Source organism: Ranitomeya imitator, chromosome 7, assembly GCF_032444005.1.
Source record: "Ranitomeya imitator isolate aRanImi1 chromosome 7, aRanImi1.pri, whole genome shotgun sequence".
Taxonomy (NCBI): domain Eukaryota; kingdom Metazoa; phylum Chordata; class Amphibia; order Anura; family Dendrobatidae; genus Ranitomeya; species Ranitomeya imitator.
Window position 1 is genome coordinate 72621755 of NC_091288.1, and position 24375 is coordinate 72646129.

Sequence of the window (24375 nt, forward strand, 5' to 3'; positions counted from 1 at the left end):
AATAAAAAAAAGTTTCTCCACCTTTTTCATTATGCCAGTCCATGAAAATCAGACCACAATTTTGCCTGATATTTTTTCATGGAACTGTAGACTTGAATGGGCGAGTGCCATTCAGTTCTTGCAGGCAAGTCGTGAATGCTGCAATTTTTTTTGACACTCGGATCAAAATTTGACATACCGTAGTTAATATTTTTTGCGGACCACTCAGTCTAAGGAAAAATCGGACATATGCACCACCCCATATAATAACATGGGTATGATCGTTATCCGTCAAAACCACGGATAACATTTGTCCAATTTAGATGGTTGTTAGTACAAGCCCAAAGGCAAAACTAGCATCACATTTATTTCTTTTTTAATTATGATGATACAATTAGTGGTTAAACGTATTGGGGTTTTTTTCAAACCAGTAATAGCCAGTTAGTGTTCGTTGCAGAATGAGGATAGAAATATGTATATAGCTTACATTCATGGTTAGGCTGCTTTCACACATCAGGTTTTTTCTTTCAGGCACAATCCGGCAGTTTCAGGCACAATCCGGATCCGTTTTTTTATTACACCGGATCCGCTTTTTTGCCATAGAGTTGTATTAGCGCCGGATTGTGCCTGAAGGACATGCGTTTCATCCGTTTTGTGCCGGATCCGTCCCCTCAGGCTTTTTTGCTGGACACAAAAAACGTCTCCTGCAACGTTTTTTTGTGTCCGGCGAAAAAGCCTGAAGGAACATTTCCGGCAATAAACGCATGGAACGGATGTGTGAATGAACGTTTCCGGCGACCGAATCCGTTTTTCACACATTGAGCGTGCCCAGAAGCTTTGTTTTCGAGTCTGGCATAGAAAATCTCTCTCTCTCTCCTCTCTCTCTCTCTCCTCTCTCTCCTCTCTCCCCACCAGGAAGTCAAAAACCATGCGCAGTACAGAGAGCCGGATCCAGCTAAAAAACGGATCCGGTGCATCAGTTTTTCACAATTTACGCCGGATCCGTTTTTTAGCAAATTTGCCGGATTTAACCTGAAACCAAAAACCTGATGTGTGAAAGCAGCCTTAGAGATACGTTTACATAGTGGGTTTTGATTTAAACTTTTCGGAAATGAAAGTATGGAGCGTAATACAGATAACTCTCTGCTCCCAAATTACAGCCACACGTTTTAGTACGACTGTAAATAGGGATCTATGATGCTGCAAGTGCCAGTCATTAGATTCCTGGTTGGGCCAGGAACCTGCACCTATTCGTTGTGTAAATACGTTTTTTTGTTGCTGTTGTTGTTGTTGCAAAATGGACCTAAGAGAAGAATTGTTTAAAACTATTACATGGATAAGTTCAATTATATTTAGAAATTAATTGAATTATGTGTTACTATTCCATTATCTTTCACACTGTTTTTTCTATTTAGTATACTTACTATAGAAGAATATAGCATGAATCTAACACATACAGTTAGGGCCAGAAATATTTGGACAGTGACACAATTTTCGCGAGTTGGGCTCTGCATGCCACCACATTGGATTTGAAATGAAACCTCTACAACAGAATTCAAGTGCAGATTGTAACGTTTAATTTGAAGGGTTGAACAAAAATATCTGATAGAAAATGTAGGAATTGTACACATTTCTTTACAAACACTCCACATTTTAGGAGGTCAAAAGTAATTGGACAAATAAACATAACCCAAACAAAATATTTTTATTTTCAATATTTTGTTGCAAATCCTTTGGAGGCAATCACTGCCTTAAGTCTGGAACCCATGGACATCACCAAACGCTGGGTTTCCTCCTTCTTAATGCTTTGCCAGGCCTTTACAGCCGCAGCCTTCAGGTCTTGCTTGTTTGTGGGTCTTTCCGTCTTAAGTCTGGATTTGAGCAAGTGAAATGCATGCTCAATTGGGTTTAGATCTGGAGATTGACTTGGCTATTGCAGAATGTTCCACTTTTTGGCACTCATGAACTCCTGGGTAGCTTTGGCTGTATGCTTGGGGTCATTGTCCATCTGTACTATGAAGCGCCGTCCAATCAACTTTGCAGCATTTGGCTGAATCTGGGCTGAAAGTATATCCCGGTACACTTCAGAATTCATCCGGCTACTCTTGTCTGCTCTTATGTCATCAATAAACACAAGTGACCCAGTGCCATTGAAAGCCATGCATGCCCATGCCATCACGTTGCCTCCACCATGTTTTACAGAGGATGTGGTGTGCCTTGGATCATGTGCCGTTCCCTTTCTTCTCCAAACTTTTTTCTTCCCATCATTCTGGTACAGGTTGATCTTTGTCTCATCTGTCCATAGAATACTTTTCCAGAACTGAGCTGGCTTCTTGAGGTGTTTTTCTGCAAATTTAACTCTGGCCTGTCTATTTTTGGTATTGATGAATGGTTTGTATCTAGATGTGAACCCTTTGTATTTACTGTCATGGAGTCTTCTCTTTACTGTTGACTTAGAGACAGATACACCTACTTCACTGAGAGTGTTCTGGACTTCAGTTGATGTTGTGAACGGGTTCTTCTTCACCAAATTAAGTATGCGGCGATCATCCACCACTGTTGTCATCCGTGGACGCCCAGGCCTTTTTGAGTTTCCAAGCTCACCAGTCAATTCCTTTTTTCTCAGAATGTACCCAACTGTTGATTTTGCTACTCCAAGCATGTCTGCTATCTCTCTGATGGATTTTTTCTTTTTTTTCAGCCTCAGGATGTTCTGCTTCACCTCAATTGAGAGTTCCTTTGACCGCATGTTGTCTGCTCACAGCAACAGCTTCCAAATGCAAAACCACACACCTGTAATCCACCCCTGACCTTTTAACTACTTCATTGATTACAGGTTAACGAGGGAGACGCCTTCAGAGTTAATTGAAGCCCTTAGAGTCCATTGTCCAATTACTTTTGGTCCCTTGAAAAAGAGGACGCTATGCATTACAGAGCTATGATTCCTAAACCCTTTCTCCGATTTGGATGTGGAAACTATCATATTGCAGCTGGGAGTGTGCACTTTCAGCCCATATTATATATATAATTGTATTTCTGAACATGTTTTTGTAAACAGCTAAAATAACAAAACTTGTGTCACTGTCCAAATATTTCTGGCCCTAACTGTATGCCAGGTAACAGGGTGTGTGTGCGTAGAATTACACAACAGCTGTGGAGTCACAGCTATTCATGCTTTGTTTAATGATTAATCATAAGAATAGGAATGTAAACCTGCAGACTGGGTATTTTAAAAGATCCTGACTTCTATCTATAGTCAATAAAGCAAAAGTTTTTCTATGCAAAAAAATATGCCATGATGATTACGATGCAGTAAAGTCCAACTCAGTGGTGACTTCCAAACACCCAGACTGAAAAATATTAGTTTAGGTTACTCGGTCTTTACCACTCCTACCTAGGATTGGATTTATATTTATATAAATACTAGATGGTGGCCCGATTCTAACGCATCGGGTATTCTAGAATATGCATGTCCACGTAGTATATTGCCCAGCCACGTAGTATATTGCCCAACCACGTAGTATATTGCCCAGCTACGTAGTATATTGCCCAGTGATGTAGTATATTGCCCAGCCACATAGTTTATTGCCCAGCCATGTAGTATATTGCTCAGCCACGTAGTATATTGCCCAGTCACGTATATTGGCTAGTCACGTACTATATTGCCCAGTCACGTACTATATTGCCCAGTTACGTACTATATTGCCCAGTTACGTAGTATATTGTCCAGTGACATAGAATATTGCCCAGCCACAAAGTATATTGCCCAGCCACGTAGTATATTGCCCAGTCACGTAGTATATTGCCCAGCCATGTAGTATATTGCCCAGCCACGTAGTATATTGCCCAGCCGCGTAGTATATTGCCCAGTCACGTACTATATTGCCCAGTTACGTACTATATTGTCCAGTTACGTAGTATATTGTTCAGTGACATAGAATATTGCCCAGCCACAAAGTATATTGCCCAGCCACGTAGTATATTGCCCAGTCACGTAGTATATTGCCCAGCCACGTAGTATATTGCCCAGCCACGTAGTATATTGCCCAGTCACGTATTATATTGCCCAGTCACGTAGTATATTGCCCAGCCACATAGTATATTGCCCAGCCACATAGTATATTGCACAGCAACGTAGTATACAGCACAGAGCCACATAGTATACAGCACAGACACGTAGTATACTGCCCAGTCACATAGTATATTGCCCAGCCACGTAGTATATTGCCCAGCCATGTAGTATATTGCCCAGCCACGTAGTATATTGCCCAGCCACGTAGTATATTGCCCAGCCACGTAGTATATTGCCCAGTCACGTACTATATTGCCCAGTTACGTACTATATTGCCCAGTTACGTAGTATATTGTCCAGTGACATAGAATATTGCCCAGCCACAAAGTATATTGCCCAGCCACGTAGTATATTGCCCAGTCACGTAGTATATTGCCCAGCCACGTAGTATATTGCCCAGCCATGTAGTATATTGCTCAGTCACGTAGTATATTGCCCAGTCACGTAGTATGTTGCCCAGTCACATAGTATATTGCCCAGCCACGTAGTATACAGCACAGAGCCACATAGTATACAGCACAGACACGTAGCATACTGCCCAGTCACGTAGTATATTGGCCAGTCACGTAGTATATTGCCCAGCCACGTATGTAACAGGTTAAAAAAGACTTAAACTAAAAAATAAACATATACTCACCTTCCGAGGGCCCCTTGTAGTCCTGATGCTTGTGTGCAGTGCACGCGGCAGCTTCTGGACCCAGGGTGGGTATGAGCGCAGGACCTGTGATGACGTCGCGGTCACATGACCGTGACGTCATGGCAGGTCCTTCTCACATAGCATCCTTGCCACCGGAACCTGCCGCTTGCACTGCCGAGGAGAGGGCTGTTATGATAGGCAATTCAGTAACACAATGTACATAGTGATCAGAGCACATACAGTGATCTGACAATAACCCAAAATAATAGAACGAGCTCTGAGACGTGGAAACTCTGTAGACCGCAATTCCTGATCCTCTCCAAACATAACTAGAGGCAGCTGTGGATTGCGCCTAACGCTCCCTATGCAACTCGGCACAGCCTGAGAAACTAACTAGCCTGAAGATAGAAAAATAAGCCTACCTTGCCTCAGAGAAATACCCCAAAGGAAAAGGCAGCCCCCCACATATAATGACTGTGAGTAAGATGAAAAGACAAACGTAGGGATGAAATAGATTCAGCAAAGTGAGGCCCGATTTTCTAGACAGAATGAGGATAGGAAAGATAACTTTGCGGTCTACACAAAACGCTAAAGAAAACCACGCAAAGGGGGCAAAAAGACCCTCCGTACCGAACTAACGGCACGGAGGTACACCCTTTGCGTCCCAGAGCTTCCAGCAAAACAAATAGACAAGCTGGACAGAAAAAAAGCAACAAATAGCAAAGAAGCACTTAGCTATGCAGAGTAGCAGGCCACAGGAATGATCCAGAGAAACACAAGTCCAACACTGGAACATTGACAGGAAGCATGAATCAAAGCATTAGGTGGGGTTAAGTAGAGAAGCACCTAACGACCTCACCAGATCACCTGAGGGAGGAAACTCAGAAGCAGCAGTACCAGTTTCCTCCACAAACGGAAGCTCCCAGAGAGAATCAACCGAAGTACCACTTGTGACCACAGGAGGGAGCTCTGCCACAGAATTCACAACAGAGGGCGCGACGTCGGAGGGTGAGAATAACATTGTTTTTTTATTGTTATTATTTGTAACATTAGATATTTTTACTATTGATGCTGCATAGGCAGCATCAATAGTAAAAAGTGGGTCACACGGGGTTAATAGCTGCATAACCGGAGTGCGTTACACCGCGGTCCGGTAACGCTGGCATTAACCCTGTGTGAGGGCTGACTGGAGGGGAGTATGGAGCGGGCACTGACTGCGGGGAGGAAGGAACGGCGATTTTGCCGCCGGACTGTGGCCGTCGCTGATTGGTCGTGGCAATGGTCGTGGGCAGTTTGCCACGACCAACAGCGACTTGGATTTCCATGACAGACAGAGGCCGCGACCAATGAATATCCGCGACAGACAGAAAGACAGAAGGACAGACAGAAGTGACCCTTAGACAATTATATAGTAGATATATAGATACATACACACACTATATATATATATATATACATATATATATATATATATATAAGTAGTGTATAATAGCCATGATCCGTCAAACTCAATCTGACAGGTGCCCCGCCCCTATCAAAGTGTATCAAAATGTGTAACCCCTCCCCTCCCCTTGTCTGACGGCTGGTATCCAGCTGTCCCTCCTTGTTTGATTTCCCCTTTTGATATAGTTTAATATAGTTTAATTTGTTGTAGTTTTGATATTATTCCCGTATTTTGTGGAATAACACATGTTTATAATTATAGCCTAGTCGTGTATTTATTTTACACGTGGTTTATAACACCTTTCTCATTTGTTTTATAATAGATTTTATACGTATCCCCGAGTTTGATTCTGTAAGCTTTTGTTTTATTCACAGTGTATTCATATAGTGGAGAACTTAAAGCTGTTTATATGTGTCTCTACTGAACACTATGGTGAACATTAACTAAATGTTTATTTTTCACAAACAGAGAATCTGCTGTGGGTATTTGCAGTGTATTCATATAGTGGAGAACTTAAAGCTATCTATTTGTTTTTGTAAATGGTGAACACTAACTAAATGGTGAACATTACCTAAATTAGGTTAACTGTGGCTCAGAGGTTTATAGCACCTAGGTCAAGCAATTGTTGTTGTATTTGCGTACCCCATAAATGTTTATTCTCACAAACAGAAAAGTTATTGTGTCCTGAAGATGACATCTGAGGTTATTTGTTTTTTGTATTAGCTTTCTCAGAAAACAGCTGTGTTATCGGAGGGTCAGATATTTTTGTACAAACTCATGCTGTTTGGTGATCTTTGTGAAGCAGAACTTTGTTTTATAACACATTTGTACTTGTATTGTACCTGGATTGATATTTGCTTTCTCTTTTTTGTGTCCTGAAGATGGCATCTGCAAAGTTATTTGTTATCTACTGAGGCCATTGCAAGTTGTGTTTATTCACATTGTAGCAGGTTTTATCCTTGTGGCTGCCTTATATACACAGAAGAGATATGCACCAATGTCACAACACAAGTTATAATATGACCCAATGTTACAACACAAGTAAGAAGCGGCGTGTTTTATACGAATAAAAACCAAAGACACGATATTGTAAAAAAAAAAAAAAATTTAAAAGATTTATTTCTCACGATAAAACAGCATCTCAAAGACATTTCAACACTATAAAAAATTCTTACAGAATATAAAAAGTAAAAACATTAAAATAGTACAATGAACAATTACACTTCTTACAAAATAATTAATATAGAGTTACAAGGCGAGTACAGCATTTTAGCCAGTACATTCTTTACATCGTGAGCCACATGGTTTGCAGCATCGGTAGAGACCTTTTTTAGGTAGCAGAGTTCCACGTGTGGTACCTAATGACGGGGAATGTAAAGATTGAATTGTACGGGGAACCGCCGCTAACTTCAGCGGTGTAGATACAGAGCGTGTCTCACTGTTGGTAATTTTTAATTCATCTAAAAGCTTCCTAGTAGCGGTGTTACCCACAACTGTAGACGGCATATTTAGTTCGGCCATAGCCTGCATAAATGAATCCCAACCCGGTGGTAAATTTCTACTGTTCAGAGCATGGCTCTGCGTTGTACTACGTACCAAATCCAGTAAGTTAGACCCTGGTATTACGGATCCTTTGAAAATAAATTCAGCATTATTATTCCATGCTGTGACATTTTTATTCTGCAGCAGCCTGTTTAGTAAAAATTCAGCATTCTTTTTATATCTCTGGTTTATATGGCTGACAATTTCAGCGATCTCATGATTTTTATCAGAGTCGGTATGATTTTTATCAGAGTCGGTATTTGGCAATTGATATATATATATATATATATAATATGACCCAATGTTACAACACAAGCAAGTAAGAAGCGGTATGTTTTATACGAATAAAAAAACCAAAGACACGATATTGTAAAAATAGAAAAAGATTTATTTCTCACAATAAAACAACAGCTCGAATTTTAACATGAAATAGACATTTAGGACTTATGTTATTATCTTTATGCACGTTGCCTGTGCTGTCTATAATTTGACTCTATCCTTGTTTTGTTGAAAATAACTGGACATACATAAGAAACCGGGCAATATATCTTTATAGAAATAACACTTCTGCACTCTTTGTGCATTTCTATCAGTTTTATTCATGCATTTATAACACACCATGTTTGATATTGGTAATTTGATTCTGGGAACACATTTTAAGTTACTTCTGCACATGTATTACTGTTTTTAGGCCATATAAATAGAAAATTATGTAGAAACCCAAAGTTTTGATAAGTGTATGAAAATACACCAATATTAACTATTTGTGCTATTTTAGGCGTAAATTTGTCCTATATGTATAGCAGTCAGGAGTTGGGGCGATGAAATATGTGTTACAAGCGTAGTGAATTGCAGATATATTCTACAGTGTATGTCATTTTGAGAAATGTGTGGCATAACCAATGTATACAGTAACAGGCGGAATGACTGAGTGTAATACTGCACTCAATACTGTGCAAAGGGTCTGAATACTTATGACCGTGTGATATTTCAGTTTTCTTTTTAATAAATTCGCAAAAAATCTACATTTCTGTTTTGTTCAGGCATGATGGCGTGCAGAGTGTACATTAATATATATATATATCTCAGAATGCAACTGAATAGTATTGCTAATTAGGCCATATAAATAGAAAATTATGTAGAAACGCAAAGTTTTGATAAGTGTATGAAAATACACCAATATTAACTATTTGTGCTATTTTAGGCGTAAATTTGTCCTATATGTATAGCAGTCAGGAGTTGGGGCGATGAAATATGTGTTACAAGTGTAGTGAATTGCAGATATATTCTACAGTGTATGTCATTTTGAGAAATGTGTGGCATAACTAATTACCTATTACGGCCACATTTCTATGCAGTGTATTTTAGAACCAGTGTTTCTGGCTGCAGACTGTAATGTGTAAGGTATTCTCATTTTTATATATTGTATTTTATAACACACCATGCCGTTTATATAATAATCACAGTTGTGTCTCTACAGGACAACGTGGCTTACAAAGACATTTCATTAATATAAGTGTGAAACTGACAGACAAGCACAGCTGTGTCTCTACAGGACATGCTGGTCACTAGACAGCCAGAGTTTCTGTGGGGGAGATATACTAACAGAGGTTCTGTTGACCCAATAAACCGGTGTAGAACGTACACAGAGAGCAACTTGCAATATTTACTAAGGTAGCGGAAATGAGTTTACTGCAGTTATCAGAGCATTGTATTTTATTTGACAGCCACAAGTCACACAGGTCATGATGATAGTGTATCTGCAGCATGTTATTTGGAAATAAAGAAGCCTTTTTTGTATTCGCCCGCATTTTATATAAAATCTGCATAAAAAAATCTTCTTGGCTACACCAAAACACGTAAGAAACAAATGTATAACTTTTAGATCTACCGCATCCACAGATATTATTCCAGCGTTCTTTAATTCTACATTATTTTAGCACATATTAATTTCACAACTTTTATATGATATTTATAACACTCATTTTATATGAGTTTTCTAACACATTCTCACGGGAATATTATATATATATATTTTGTGTTTTGCGCAATTATTTGACACTGTAATTGGCATTTTATATAAAATATGCATAAAAAATCTTCACATTCTCACGGGAATATTATATATATATTTTGTGCTCTGCATCATTATTTGACACTGTAATTCGCATTTTATATAAAATCTGCATAAAAAATCTTCTTGGCTGCACCAAAACACGTAAGAAACAAATGTATAACTTTTAGCGCTGTCGCATCCGCAGATATTATTCCAGCGTTCTTTAATTCTATATTATTTTATCACATATTAATTTCACAACTTTTATATGATATTTATAACACATTCTCATTTATAAGGGATTTATAACACAATATTGTAAAATCATTTATTGGTTCGCGGCCTTACTAATATCCTTTGAAAATAAATTCAGCATTATTATTCCATGCTGTAACATTTCTATTCTGCAGCCTCCTGTTTAGTAAAAATTCAGCATTCTTTTTATATCTTTGGTTTATATTATATTAGCTTTTTGATAATCCCGGGAGTGCCATCTATCTAGCCCTAGTATTTTTGTTATCTCAAAAGGGTGTGACACAGTCCCATATATTATTCCAGCATTCTTTAATTCTACATTATTTTAGCACATATTAATTTCACAACTTTTATATGATATTTATAACACTCATTTTATATGAGTTTTCTAACACATTCTCACGGGGATATTATATATATATATATATATACTGTATATATTTTGTGTTATGCACCATTATTTGACACTGTAATTCGCATTTTATATGCCGCTGCTTTTTCTTGTTTTTGTGTAAAAATCTCTGGCAGACAGGCACAGCTGTATCTCTACAAGACATGCGGGACACACCAGAGACATTGGAAATTGGGGGTTATAATGTCGAATTCAGAAAATAACCATTTTATATTGAATGACTAATGATTTCTATAGGCCTACTTTACTATGAAATTATGCATAAAAAATCTTCTTGGTTAACCCAAAACCGTAAGAAACAAACGCATAACTTTTAGCTCGAACACATCAGCATATATTATTACAGTTTTTTGCTGAATTAAAAATTATACAGTTATTTCATATTTTTGGGGCTTCATGACAGGAGAAATTATTGATAGAAACCCAGAGTTTTGATACGTGTATGAAAATACACCAATATTAACTATTTGTGCTATTTTAGGCACAAATTTGGTCTATATGCATAACAGGCAGGAGTTGGGGCGAAGAAATATGTGTTACATGCGTAGTGAATTGCAAATATATTCTGAAGTGTATGGCATTTTGAGAAATGTGTAGCATAACCAATTACCTATCACGGTCACTAGATGGCAGAATATCATATTAATTATACATTGGGGTTTACTTTTGGAAGCTTATAAAGGCGGTGTGTATGTGCACAGGATGACTTATTTTGTTTTTATAGTCACTAATATCCATATTAAATGACTCTTTAGCTTTATGAGTAAGAGACAACATACAAATAGAATCCTTTTCCCTAGTAGTTTTATATTCTATGTCTGATATATTTCTACACAAAGCTACAAAACTATTTTGTAGTTTATAATGTATCACAGTAGTTTCATGTGAAGTTACATCTTAGGTTCTGTTCAGACTATTGTAATATCTATAGCTTAAAATAGAGCCAAATAGCTACTTTCAAACACGGACATACACCATTGATTTTCGTCACAAATGGATCCAATATATCTCGTGTCACGGTTTATTTTTACCGCGTTGCGGTTTAAAGTTATAAGCATTTAAATAATAATTTTCTCATTAGATATGTGACTCGCGATATTTATTTGCTTAGGTTAGATCATTTTCAGTTTAACAATACATTTTATCACAAAAATGACCTTATTTGGGGCCCTAGAAACAACATAGCAGCATTAGTAAGCCCCTTTCTTTTTACATTATCAAGAATCCCTGGGTTAAGATAACGTAAGTTTATATGCATAAAGCATTTAATATAGTGCACCAAACATGATATGGTTTTTGATTTCTATGAACTGTCGCGAACAAATCATATAAGGTTAAAAATATGAATATTATTGAATATAATGTTTTACTATTGTTTACAGTATTTTATTTTCCGGGTGTTACTTTTGTTCATGTACTACTGGTTTCTTCCTCAGTTGTGATTTTTACCTTTTCTATATAAATATGGGTAAATGAATTGGCCATTATAGATTTATGGCGCTGTAAAGAGAGAGGAGAATTACAGAAAGGAGATGGCTGCAGGCAAACACACACACACAACAAACACACATAACATACAGAAAACACACAACACATACAACAAACATACATACACAACATACAGAACACACACACACACACAACACAGAACCCACACACCACAAACACACATAACATACAAAACACACACACACACACAACAAACACACATAACATACAAAACACAACATAACATACAGAAAACACACAACACATACAACAAACATACATACACAACATACAGAACACACACACACACACACACACAACACAGAACCCACACACCACAAACACACAACATACAAAACACACACACACAACACATACAACAAACATACATACACAACATACAGAACACACACACACACACACACAACAAACACACATAACATACAAAACACAACATAACATACAGAAAACACACAACACATACAACAAACATACATACACAACATACAGAACACACACACACACAACAAACACACATAACATACAAAACACACACAACACATACAACATACACACACACACACACAACACACAGAACACATACAACACATGCTGTATGTGTTGTGTGTTTTCTGTATGTTATGTTGTGTTTTGTATGTTATGTGTGTTTGTTGTGTGTGTGTGTGTGTTTTGTATGTTATGTGTGTTTGTGGTGTGTGGGTTCTGTGTTGTGTGTGTGTGTGTGTTCTGTATGTTGTGTATGTATGTTTGTTGTATGTGTTGTGTGTTTTCTGTATGTTATGTGTGTTTGTTGTGTGTGTGTGTTTGCCTGCAGCCATCTCCTTTCTGTAATTCTCCTCTCTCTTTACAGCGCCATAAATCTATAATGGCCAATTCATTTACCCATATTTATATAGAAAAGGTAAAAATCACAACTGAGGAAGAAACCAGTAGTACATGAACAAAAGTAACACCCGGAAAATAAAATACTGTAAACAATAGTAAAACATTATATTCAATAATATTCATATTTTTAACCTTATATGATTTGTTCGCGACAGTTCATAGAAATCAAAAACCATATCATGTTTGGTGCACTATATTAAATGCTTTATGCATATAAACTTACGTTATCTTAACCCAGGGATTCTTGATAATGTAAAAAGAAAGGGGCTTACTAATGCTGCTATGTTGTTTCTAGGGCCCCAAATAAGGTCATTTTTGTGATAAAATGTATTGTTAAACTGAAAATGATCTAACCTAAGCAAATAAATATCGCGAGTCACATATCTAATGAGAAAATTATTATTTAAATGCTTATAACTTTAAACCGCAACGCGGTAAAAATAAACCGTGACACGAGATATATTGGATCCATTTGTGACGAAAATCAATGGTGTATGTCCGTGTTTGAAAGTAGCTATTTGGCTCTATTTTAAGCTATAGATATTACAATAGTCTGAACAGAACCTAAGATGTAACTTCACATGAAACTACTGTGATACATTATAAACTACAAAATAGTTTTGTAGCTTTGTGTAGAAATATATCAGACATAGAATATAAAACTACTAGGGAAAAGGATTCTATTTGTATGTTGTCTCTTACTCATAAAGCTAAAGAGTCATTTAATATGGATATTAGTGACTATAAAAACAAAATAAGTCATCCTGTGCACATACACACCGCCTTTATAAGCTTCCAAAAGTAAACCCCAATGTATAATTAATATGATATTCTGCCATCTAGTGACCGTGATAGGTAATTGGTTATGCTACACATTTCTCAAAATGCCATACACTTCAGAATATATTTGCAATTCACTACGCATGTAACACATATTTCTTCGCCCCAACTCCTGCCTGTTATGCATATAGACCAAATTTGTGCCTAAAATAGCACAAATAGTTAATATTGGTGTATTTTCATACACGTATCAAAACTCTGGGTTTCTATCAATAATTTCTCCTGTCATGAAGCCCCAAAAATATGAAATAACTGTATAATTTTTAATTCAGCAAAAAACTGTAATAATATATGCTGATGTGTTCGAGCTAAAAGTTATGCGTTTGTTTCTTACGGTTTTGGGTTAACCAAGAAGATTTTTTATGCATAATTTCATAGTAAAGTAGGCCTATAGAAATCATTAGTCATTCAATATAAAATGGTTATTTTCTGAATTCGACATTATAACCCCCAATTTCCAATGTCTCTGGTGTGTCCCGCATGTCTTGTAGAGATACAGCTGTGCCTGTCTGCCAGAGATTTTTACACAAAAACAAGAAAAAGCAGCGGCATATAAAATGCGAATTACAGTGTCAAATAATGGTGCATAACACAAAATATATACAGTATATATATATATATATATAATATCCCCGTGAGAATGTGTTAGAAAACTCATATAAAATGAGTGTTATAAATATCATATAAAAGTTGTGAAATTAATATGTGCTAAAATAATGTAGAATTAAAGAATGCTGGAATAATATATGGGACTGTGTCACACCCTTTTGAGATAACAAAAATACTAGGGCTAGATAGATGGCACTCCCGGGATTATCAAAAAGCTAATATAATATAAACCAAAGATATAAAAAGAATGCTGAATTTTTACTAAACAGGAGGCTGCAGAATAGAAATGTTACAGCATGGAATAATAATGCTGAATTTATTTTCAAAGGATATTAGTAAGGCCGCGAACCAATAAATGATTTTACAATATTGTGTTATAAATCCCTTATAAATGAGAATGTGTTATAAATATCATATAAAAGTTGTGAAATTAATATGTGATAAAATAATATAGAATTAAAGAACGCTGGAATAATATCTGCGGATGCGACAGCGCTAAAAGTTATACATTTGTTTCTTACGTGTTTTGGTGCAGCCAAGAAGATTTTTTATGCAGATTTTATATAAAATGCGAATTACAGTGTCAAATAATGATGCAGAGCACAAAATATATATATAATATTCCCGTGAGAATGTGAAGATTTTTTATGCATATTTTATATAAAATGGCAATTACAGTGTCAAATAATTGCGCAAAACACAAAATATATATATATAATATTCCCGTGAGAATGTGTTAGAAAACTCATATAAAATGAGTGTTATAAATATCATATAAAAGTTGTGAAATTAATATGTGCTAAAATAATGTAGAATTAAAGAACGCTGGAATAATATCTGTGGATGCGGTAGATCTAAAAGTTATACATTTGTTTCTTACGTGTTTTGGTGTAGCCAAGAAGATTTTTTTATGCAGATTTTATATAAAATGCGGGCGAATACAAAAAAGGCTTCTTTATTTCCAAATAACATGCTGCAGATACACTATCATCATGACCTGTGTGACTTGTGGCTGTCAAATAAAATACAATGCTCTGATAACTGCAGTAAACTCATTTCCGCTACCTTAGTAAATATTGCAAGTTGCTCTCTGTGTACGTTCTACACCGGTTTATTGGGTCAACAGAACCTCTGTTAGTATATCTCCCCCACAGAAACTCTGGCTGTCTAGTGACCAGCATGTCCTGTAGAGACACAGCTGTGCTTGTCTGTCAGTTTCACACTTATATTAATGAAATGTCTTTGTAAGCCACGTTGTCCTGTAGAGACACAACTGTGATTATTATATAAACGGCATGGTGTGTTATAAAATACAATATATAAAAATGAGAATACCTTACACATTACAGTCTGCAGCCAGAAACACTGGTTCTAAAATACACTGCATAGAAATGTGGCCGTAATAGGTAATTAGTTATGCCACACATTTCTCAAAATGACATACACTGTAGAATATATCTGCAATTCACTACACTTGTAACACATATTTCATCGCCCCAACTCCTGACTGCTATACATATAGGACAAATTTACGCCTAAAATAGCACAAATAGTTAATATTGGTGTATTTTCATACACTTATCAAAACTTTGCGTTTCTACATAATTTTCTATTTATATGGCCTAATTAGCAATACTATTCAGTTGCATTCTGAGATATATATATATATTAATGTACACTCTGCACGCCATCATGCCTGAACAAAACAGAAATGTAGATTTTTTGCGAATTTATTAAAAAGAAAACTGAAATATCACACGGTCATAAGTATTCAGACCCTTTGCACAGTATTGAGTGCAGTATTACACTCAGTCATTCCGCCTGTTACTGTATACATTGGTTATGCCACACATTTCTCAAAATGACATACACTGTAGAATATATCTGCAATTCACTACGCTTGTAACACATATTTCATCGCCCCAACTCCTGACTGCTATACATATAGGACAAATTTACGCCTAAAATAGCACAAATAGTTAATATTGGTGTATTTTCATACACTTATCAAAACTTTGGGTTTCTACATAATTTTCTATTTATATGGCCTAAAAACAGTAATACATGTGCAGAAGTAACTTAAAATGTGTTCCCAGAATCAAATTACCAATATCAAACATGGTGTGTTATAAATGCATGAATAAAACTGATAGAAATGCACAAAGAGTGCAGAAGTGTTATTTCTATAAAGATATATTGCCCGGTTTCTTATGTATGTCCAGTTATTTTCAACAAAACAAGGATAGAGTCAAATTATAGACAGCACAGGCAACGTGCATAAAGATAATAACATAAGTCCTAAATGTCTATTTCATGTTAAAATTCGAGCTGTTGTTTTATTGTGAGAAATAAATCTTTTTCTATTTTTACAATATCGTGTCTTTGGTTTTTTTATTCGTATAAAACATACCGCTTCTTACTTGCTTGTGTTGTAACATTGGGTCATATTATATATATATATATATATATATCAATTGCCAAATACCGACTCTGATAAAAATCATACCGACTCTGATAAAAATCATGAGATCGCTGAAATTGTCAGCCATATAAACCAGAGATATAAAAAGAATGCTGAATTTTTACTAAACAGGCTGCTGCAGAATAAAAATGTCACAGCATGGAATAATAATGCTGAATTTATTTTCAAAGGATCCGTAATACCAGGGTCTAACTTACTGGATTTGGTACGTAGTACAACGCAGAGCCATGCTCTGAACAGTAGAAATTTACCACCGGGTTGGGATTCATTTATGCAGGCTATGGCCGAACTAAATATGCCGTCTACAGTTGTGGGTAACACCGCTACTAGGAAGCTTTTAGATGAATTAAAAATTACCAACAGTGAGACACGCTCTGTATCTACACCGCTGAAGTTAGCGGCGGTTCCCCGTACAATTCAATCTTTACATTCCCCGTCATTAGGTACCACACGTGGAACTCTGCTACCTAAAAAAGGTCTCTACCGATGCTGCAAACCATGTGGCTCACGATGTAAAGAATGTACTGGCTAAAATGCTGTACTCGCCTTGTAACTCTATATTAATTATTTTGTAAGAAGTGTAATTGTTCATTGTACTATTTTAATGTTTTTACTTTTTATATTCTGTAAGAATTTTTTATAGTGTTGAAATGTCTTTGAGATGCTGTTTTATCGTGAGAAATAAATCTTTTAAATTTTTTTTTTTTTTTACAATATCGTGTCTTTGGTTTTTATTCGTATAAAACACGCCGCTTCTTACTTGTGTTGTAACATTGGGTCATATTATAACTTGTGTTGTGACATTGGTGCATATCTCTTCTGTGTATATAAGGCAGCCACAAGGATAAAACCTGCTACAATGTGAATAAACACAACTTGCAATGGCCTCAGTAGATAACAAATAACTTTGCAGATGCCATCTTCAGGACACAAAAAAGAGAAAGCAAATATCAATCCAGGTACAATACAAGTACAAATGTGTTATAAAACAAAGTTCTGCTTCACAAAGATCACCAAACAGCATGAGTTTGTACAAAAATATCTGACCCTCCGATAACACAGCTGTTTTCTGAGAAAGCTAATACAAAAAACAAATAACCTCAGATGTCATCTTCAGGACACAATAACTTTTCTGTTTGTGAGAATAAACATTTATGGGGTACGCAAATACAACAACAATTGCTTGACCTAGGTGCTATAAACCTCTGAGCCACAGTTAACCTAATTTAGGTAATGTTCACCATTTAGTTAGTGTTCACCATTTACAAAAACAAATAGATAGCTTTAAGTTCTCCACTATATGAATACACTGCAAATACCCACAGCAGATTCTCTGTTTGTGAAAAATAAACATTTAGTTAATGTTCACCATAGTGTTCAGTAGAGACACATATAAACAGCTTTAAGTTCTCCACTATATGAATACACTGTGAATAAAACAAAAGCTTACAGAATCAAACTCGGGGATACGTATAAAATCTATTATAAAACAAATGAGAAAGGTGTTATAAACCACGTGTAAAATAAATACACGACTAGGCTATAATTATAAACATGTGTTATTCCACAAAATACGGGAATAATATCAAAACTACAACAAATTAAACTATATTAAACTATATCAAAAGGGGAAATCAAACAAGGAGGGACAGCTGGATACCAGCCGTCAGACAAGGGGAGGGGAGGGGTTACACATTTTGATACACTTTGATAGGGGCGGGGCACCTGTCAGATTGAGTTTGACGGATCATGGCTATTATACACTACTTATATATATATATATATATAAATATCTATATGTATGCAAGTATCTTCAGTTCCAAAAAAGTTGGGACAAAATAACAACAGAATATAGAGCGCAGATCAGAAGTGGAAAGTTAGACATTTTCTAGTTCACTTATTAATTAAATAATTCATTTTGAAATTGATTGCAGCAACACATCTCAAAAAAAAGTTTGTACAAGGTCACATCTACCATTGTGCAGCATGCCCTCTTCTTTTAAACAGTCTGTAAAGATCTGGTAAGTGAGGAGACCAATTGCTGGTGTGGTGGGATAGGGATGTTGTGCCATTCTTGTCTGATACAGGATTCTAGATGCTTCACAGTCTGGGGTCTTTGCCGAATTTGATGTTTCAAAATGTGCCAAATATTTTCTCTTGGTGAATGGTCTGGACTGCAAGTGGCCAGTTCATCACCCAATGTGGTTAAGCATTGTCTTTCTGAAATATGCGAGGTCGTCCCTAAAATAGATGTCTGGATGGAGCATGTGTTGTTTATAAACCTTTAAATAATGCTCAGCATTGATAGTGCCTATCAAGATGTATAATGTGCACATGCCACAGGTACTAATACAGCCCCATACCATCAGTGATGCCGGTATTTCATCTGTGCCCCGGTATGAAGTGGGATGGGCCCACTCAAGTCCGCAGAATACCACATCCGTGTTTTCCGTAAAGAATTTCAAATTTTGATTCACCTGACTACAGAACAGTTTTCTATTTTGCCTCAGTCCATTTTAAATGCGTTTTGGCGCCCAAATAAGAAGGCAGGATTTCTGGATTGTGTTGATATATGGCTTTTTCATTACATAATAGAGCTTTTACTTGCATTTGAGGATTGAACGGCAACCTGTGTTAACAGTGATTTCTGGACGTATTCCTGAGCCCATGGGGTGATTTGTACAACTGACTTATGTCTTTTTTTAATGCAGTGCCGAATAAAAGGTCATTGATCGTGAGCATCTAATATTAACCGTCAGCCTTGTCCCTTCTGCACATAGATTTTTCCAGAGCCTCTGAATTTTTTGATGATATTATGTCCTGCGGATTTTGCAATATTCAGTCATTGCGATTTTACATGGAGGAACATTTTTCAAATTGTTCCATAATTTTTAGACGCAGTTGTTGAAAGTTGGTGAGCCTCTAACCATCTTGGCTTCTGAGAGTCTCTGCCTCTCTAACATGGTCTTTTTATACACAGTCATCTGACATAGTTTGAAACTGACCCTTTATCTGTTTTTCATTAGTATCACTTACTTTTCCAGCCATTTTATATATCTCCCATCTTTTTGTGATGTGCTGCTGCCATCAAATTCTAAATAATTTAATTTTTTCAAATAAAATAGAAAAAATTCTAAGGTTCAAATTTTTATTATGTGTACTACATTCTGTTGTGATGTTCTGACTAATGTATTGAACCACACCTTTTATAAACTGAATCTGCAAAGGATATATGAGTTCCAGCACCTATCCAAGCAGTCTGTCTTTACAAACATTTGTGATAGAATGGGCTGGGCTGTTCTAAAGAGCTCTCTGAATTTGAGTTTGGCCTTATATTAAGATGCTACCACGGTAATATATGAGTTTGTGAAACTTTTTCCTTCTTAAATATTTCACGATCATCTCTTGAGTGGCATTATTGCGAAGTGGAAGCATTTAGGAACCACAGCAACGCTTCCATATTGTAGCGACTTGCCGAGAAGGGTCGCTGAGTGCGGAGTTGCATAATACTCTGCTGACTCAATAACTGCAGAGTACAAACCTCTTCAGCCATTAATAACAGCTAAAAACGATGTGCTGAGAGCTTCATGGCAAGGGTTTAAATTGCCGAGCAGTTACTTACAAGCCTGACATCACCAAGTATAATGCCCAGTGAATGATGGAGCATTGTAAGGAACGTCATCACTGGACTCTGGAGCAGTGGAAATATGTTCTGCACAGTTACAAATCACACTTCTCTATTTGGCAGTCTGATAGGTGAGTCTGGGGTTGGTGAACCCAGTTGTGCCAACAGAAAAGTTTGGTGGCAGTTGTGTAAAACAGAAAAGTTTGGTGGAGGAGGGATATTTCTATGGGGTTGTTTTTCAGAGGTTTGACAAAACCTCTTAGTTCCAGAGAAGGAAAAAATGCTTTAGCATATCAAAACTAGGAACGGGAGAACCTGATCGGTAAAGTTCGGGGCCCATAACGAACACCTAGTGTCCATGCACAGACCACGAACATGGACTTCTCCAGGAAGTACGTGTTACTGTTTGTGTTCAGCAGCCCGAACAAAGCTTGCTGAAAGGCTGCAGTTCCCCAGCCGTTAGCTGACATTACAAAGCTGACATCAACCCCAATACTATTACCCCACTTGCCACCGCACCAGGTTAAGTGGGAAAAGCAAGGCCAAGCACTAGAAGTGACGCATCTAATAGATGTGCCTTTTCTGGGGTGGCTACGAACAGAGCCAATAACTATGCCCCCTTCCCAGTCTGAGATTATCAGCCCCCAGCTGTCTGCTTTAGCTTTAAAATAACCAGCAAAGATAATGCTGGCAGCTGAGGGATGCAGACCACAGCTGTCGGTTTTGCCTGCTCTGATTATCAAAAAGAGAGAGGGACCTCACACCATTTTGTTAATTTTATTTATTGCACAGGCGCCGGTTGGTGAATACTCTCATCTTTGTAGGACTGCTCTTGTTGCTATCAGAGAGACCAGGCATATGATGATTAGAGTAATACTTCACCAGCAATAACCTTTTTACCGCTGATCACAGCTGCTGGCTCACACACTGTCATCTGTGTGACAGCGTGGGAACCGCAGCTGTCACACTTGGGGCAAGAGGATACCCAGCGTACGGGGCAAAACAAGGGGAACCCCAGGGAAGATGTACAAGGAAGAACCTGGTGATATGGAGCAGGGAGAGGCGTCACCTCCTAACATAAACCTATGTCTGATCCCTGTACTCCCTATCGTCCCTAGACGGGTCCTTGCCCCTGTGCGCGATCACGAGGCTAGGCCCTCACTGGCCCTGAACTTACTTTGTATAATGCATAGGCCAGCGAGACCCACTACTACAAAAAGCCCTACCTAGTCGCACTACTAAAAAAAGACATGAAGAAGGTAAGACAAACAATGAGGAAAAGACACAATGAATATCACTCCTCTACTTCTGCAACAGGAAACTTCACGGCTGCAACAGGAACAAACCCCACAGCCTCTCCAGAGACAGGCTCCTTTAAATAGGTCAATATAAATCAACTATAACCAGCAAGGAATGAAGCTATCAGTGGGTTTATATAGTGGAAGGAAGTGTCACAAGGTGCTGAGAACTCAATCTCCAAGTTCACAGCCAGACGAGAAAGGAGGACCCTTTCAGCATCAAACAAATGTAAATCCACTCCAATTTAAGGTAAACGATAGACGGATCCTAAAGAGGACCTGAGATCTATTTAACATTGGGACCTTCTGATCCCAGATCCTCCAGGAGTCACATCAGGACGTGACAAACCCGTGACAGCAGCACTCTAACCGGCGGTAACTAACTTACCAACGATCAGAGCCAGTGTTTCTAGCGCTGTCACAGAGATGTCAGTGTGGGAAACACTGGAAGTTTAGGTCCCCATTCGAATGGGATGCGGATTCCAGAGTTCTGGTACCCGAACCAAACTAATGTTTAATGTTCGGCCGAGCCCAATCCGCCCATCACTAATCAAGACTAATCAGACAATTTTATATGCTTATGTCTTTTGGGAACAGTTTGGGGAAGGCCAGAATGACTGTTCTCACTGGCTATACCACAGAAATGGTGCACAAAGCAGGGTCCATAGAGTTGTGGAAGAACGTCACTGGCCCACACAGAGCACTGACCTCACAACCCCATCAAATACCTTTTAGATGAACTATAACAGAGATTGTGATCTCGGCCCTCTCATCTAACATCAGTGTCTGGCATCATAAATACTGTTTTTGATGGATGAGAAAATTTCTCACAGGCGCATTCCAAAATCTAGAAAGCCTTCACATAAGAGAGGGAGAAGTTATAGCTGCATTGAGAGACAAACTCCATATTAATGTCGATGGATTTAGAATGGTGTCCTGATAGTTTTGTCCATATAATGAATATATATGGTAATTTTTTTGCTAGTGTAATTACCATTAGAATTTTCTAAGTATCTCCAAGCAGAACGTGCAGTCGATAACTATATAACCTGAGCCCTCTGCAAGACAGAATATTCTTCCAATAGATCAGTGCATCGGCACACATTTTTTAAAAGTTTTTGCAATCACATGTTATTATAGGGGCATAGCTATAGGGAAAGCAAAGGAAACCTAAAGGTCCATATGAAACATGAAGTGACAAGATTATTATTATTATTATTATTAATAAAGACACTTGGTATGTGGGGGGCATTATTACAGACTGTATACTGGGGCTCAGGAGGTTTGAGTTTTCCCTCCGTTATTCTAATATAATTATGGTTTGCTAAAATGACTCAAAAATAAGAAATCGCCATGTGTTATTGAATAATGAATGTTTAGTATTACCACACTGGGGTCATATGACGACGTTACAAATTATATCCTATTCCCTATAACAATGTGGATTGATATGCTGGAAACTATAGTTTTTGGTTAGATCTGTCAGCATACAGAATTATGCCCCATAAGGTTTCCTATCGATTTCTACATAACTGGATAACATACAGTAGTTACAGTGTCTTTCCCCAGAACAAAGGCAATCACTGCACGCGTAGAGCTAGTGACCTACTGCAGGGTTAATAATTCACTAATTGAGTGGTCAGCTTGTTTTTCCAGTTTCCAGGATAGCAACAACCCTCTTAGATCCTGGATTGTCCCTGGAGATTTTGTTTATTCACCTTCTGCTGATTCGACTTTGGAAATATTTTTTTTTCTTCACATTTTAATTAAATGTAATAACTCCCAAAAGCTCATAAGCAATCTGTGGCTGAGGTTTGACATACTTCATTGTGGTAGAATTGCTGCCTAATTTACAAGACAAAAAGGGACAATTATCCGTCATTATGCAGACATTACTATTTATTACAGTAAAGTGTATCAGTTCTCATTTCATAGTTGTAGCGCTAGTGCCGGCGCCCCTGCATGGTGCTGCCTCCTCCCTCAGTGCAGGGATGCTGGCTACTCACTGCCCCAGCTCTGGCATGCTTCCCGCCGCAGCTCCCGGCGCAACTCTTAAAGTGTTGCATGCACATTTTACTAAATGCCCTCAGCCTGTTGCTGACAGGCATTAAGCATAATATTTACACCTGCAAGATGCCTCCCAGGTAATAGCTGTGAGGCATCATGTATAATTGACTCTCTCCCATAGGGAGTCACCAAGGAACGTGTATAGGCATTAGGTCGTTGGTGTTCTACCAGTGCAGCTGTAAGGTTCCCTGGTCCCGGTGCGGCCAGGTTCCTGAACCCGAATCCCTGGTCCCAGTGCAGCCAGTATCCTGAACCCAAATCATCCCTGGTCCCAGTGCAGCCAGTATCCTGAACCCAAATCTCTGGTCCTGGTGTGACCAGTGTCCTGTACCTGAATCCCTGGTCCTGGTGTGGCCAGTGTCCTCTATCTGAATCCCTGGTCCCAGTGCAACTAGTGTCCTGAATCTTGTCTCCTGGTTCCAGGGTGGCCAGTGTCTGAACATTGTCCCTTGGCCCTGGAGATGCCAGTCCTGTTCCCAAAGTCCCCTGGTCCAGTTGCAGCGAGTCCTGATCCTGAAGTTCCCTGATCCCGATGCTGGTGCGGCCAGTTCCTAAACATTGTCCCTGATCCGTGTGCGGCCAGTCCCTGTTCCAGTATCGTAGACTGGTGTGTCTGAACATAGCCCTAATCAGTATCAGCTAACTCTACCCCTGAGGTCAGCA

The 24375-nt window shown here is 37.9% G+C and overlaps 1 protein-coding gene across 25 annotated transcripts in view; it reads right to left on the bottom strand.

The window, feature by feature from the left end:
• Window positions 1-24375, bottom strand: part of MAP2 (microtubule associated protein 2) — a 323896-nt gene that overhangs the window by 200606 nt on the left and 98915 nt on the right. The gene's annotated exons all lie outside the window — the stretch shown is intronic.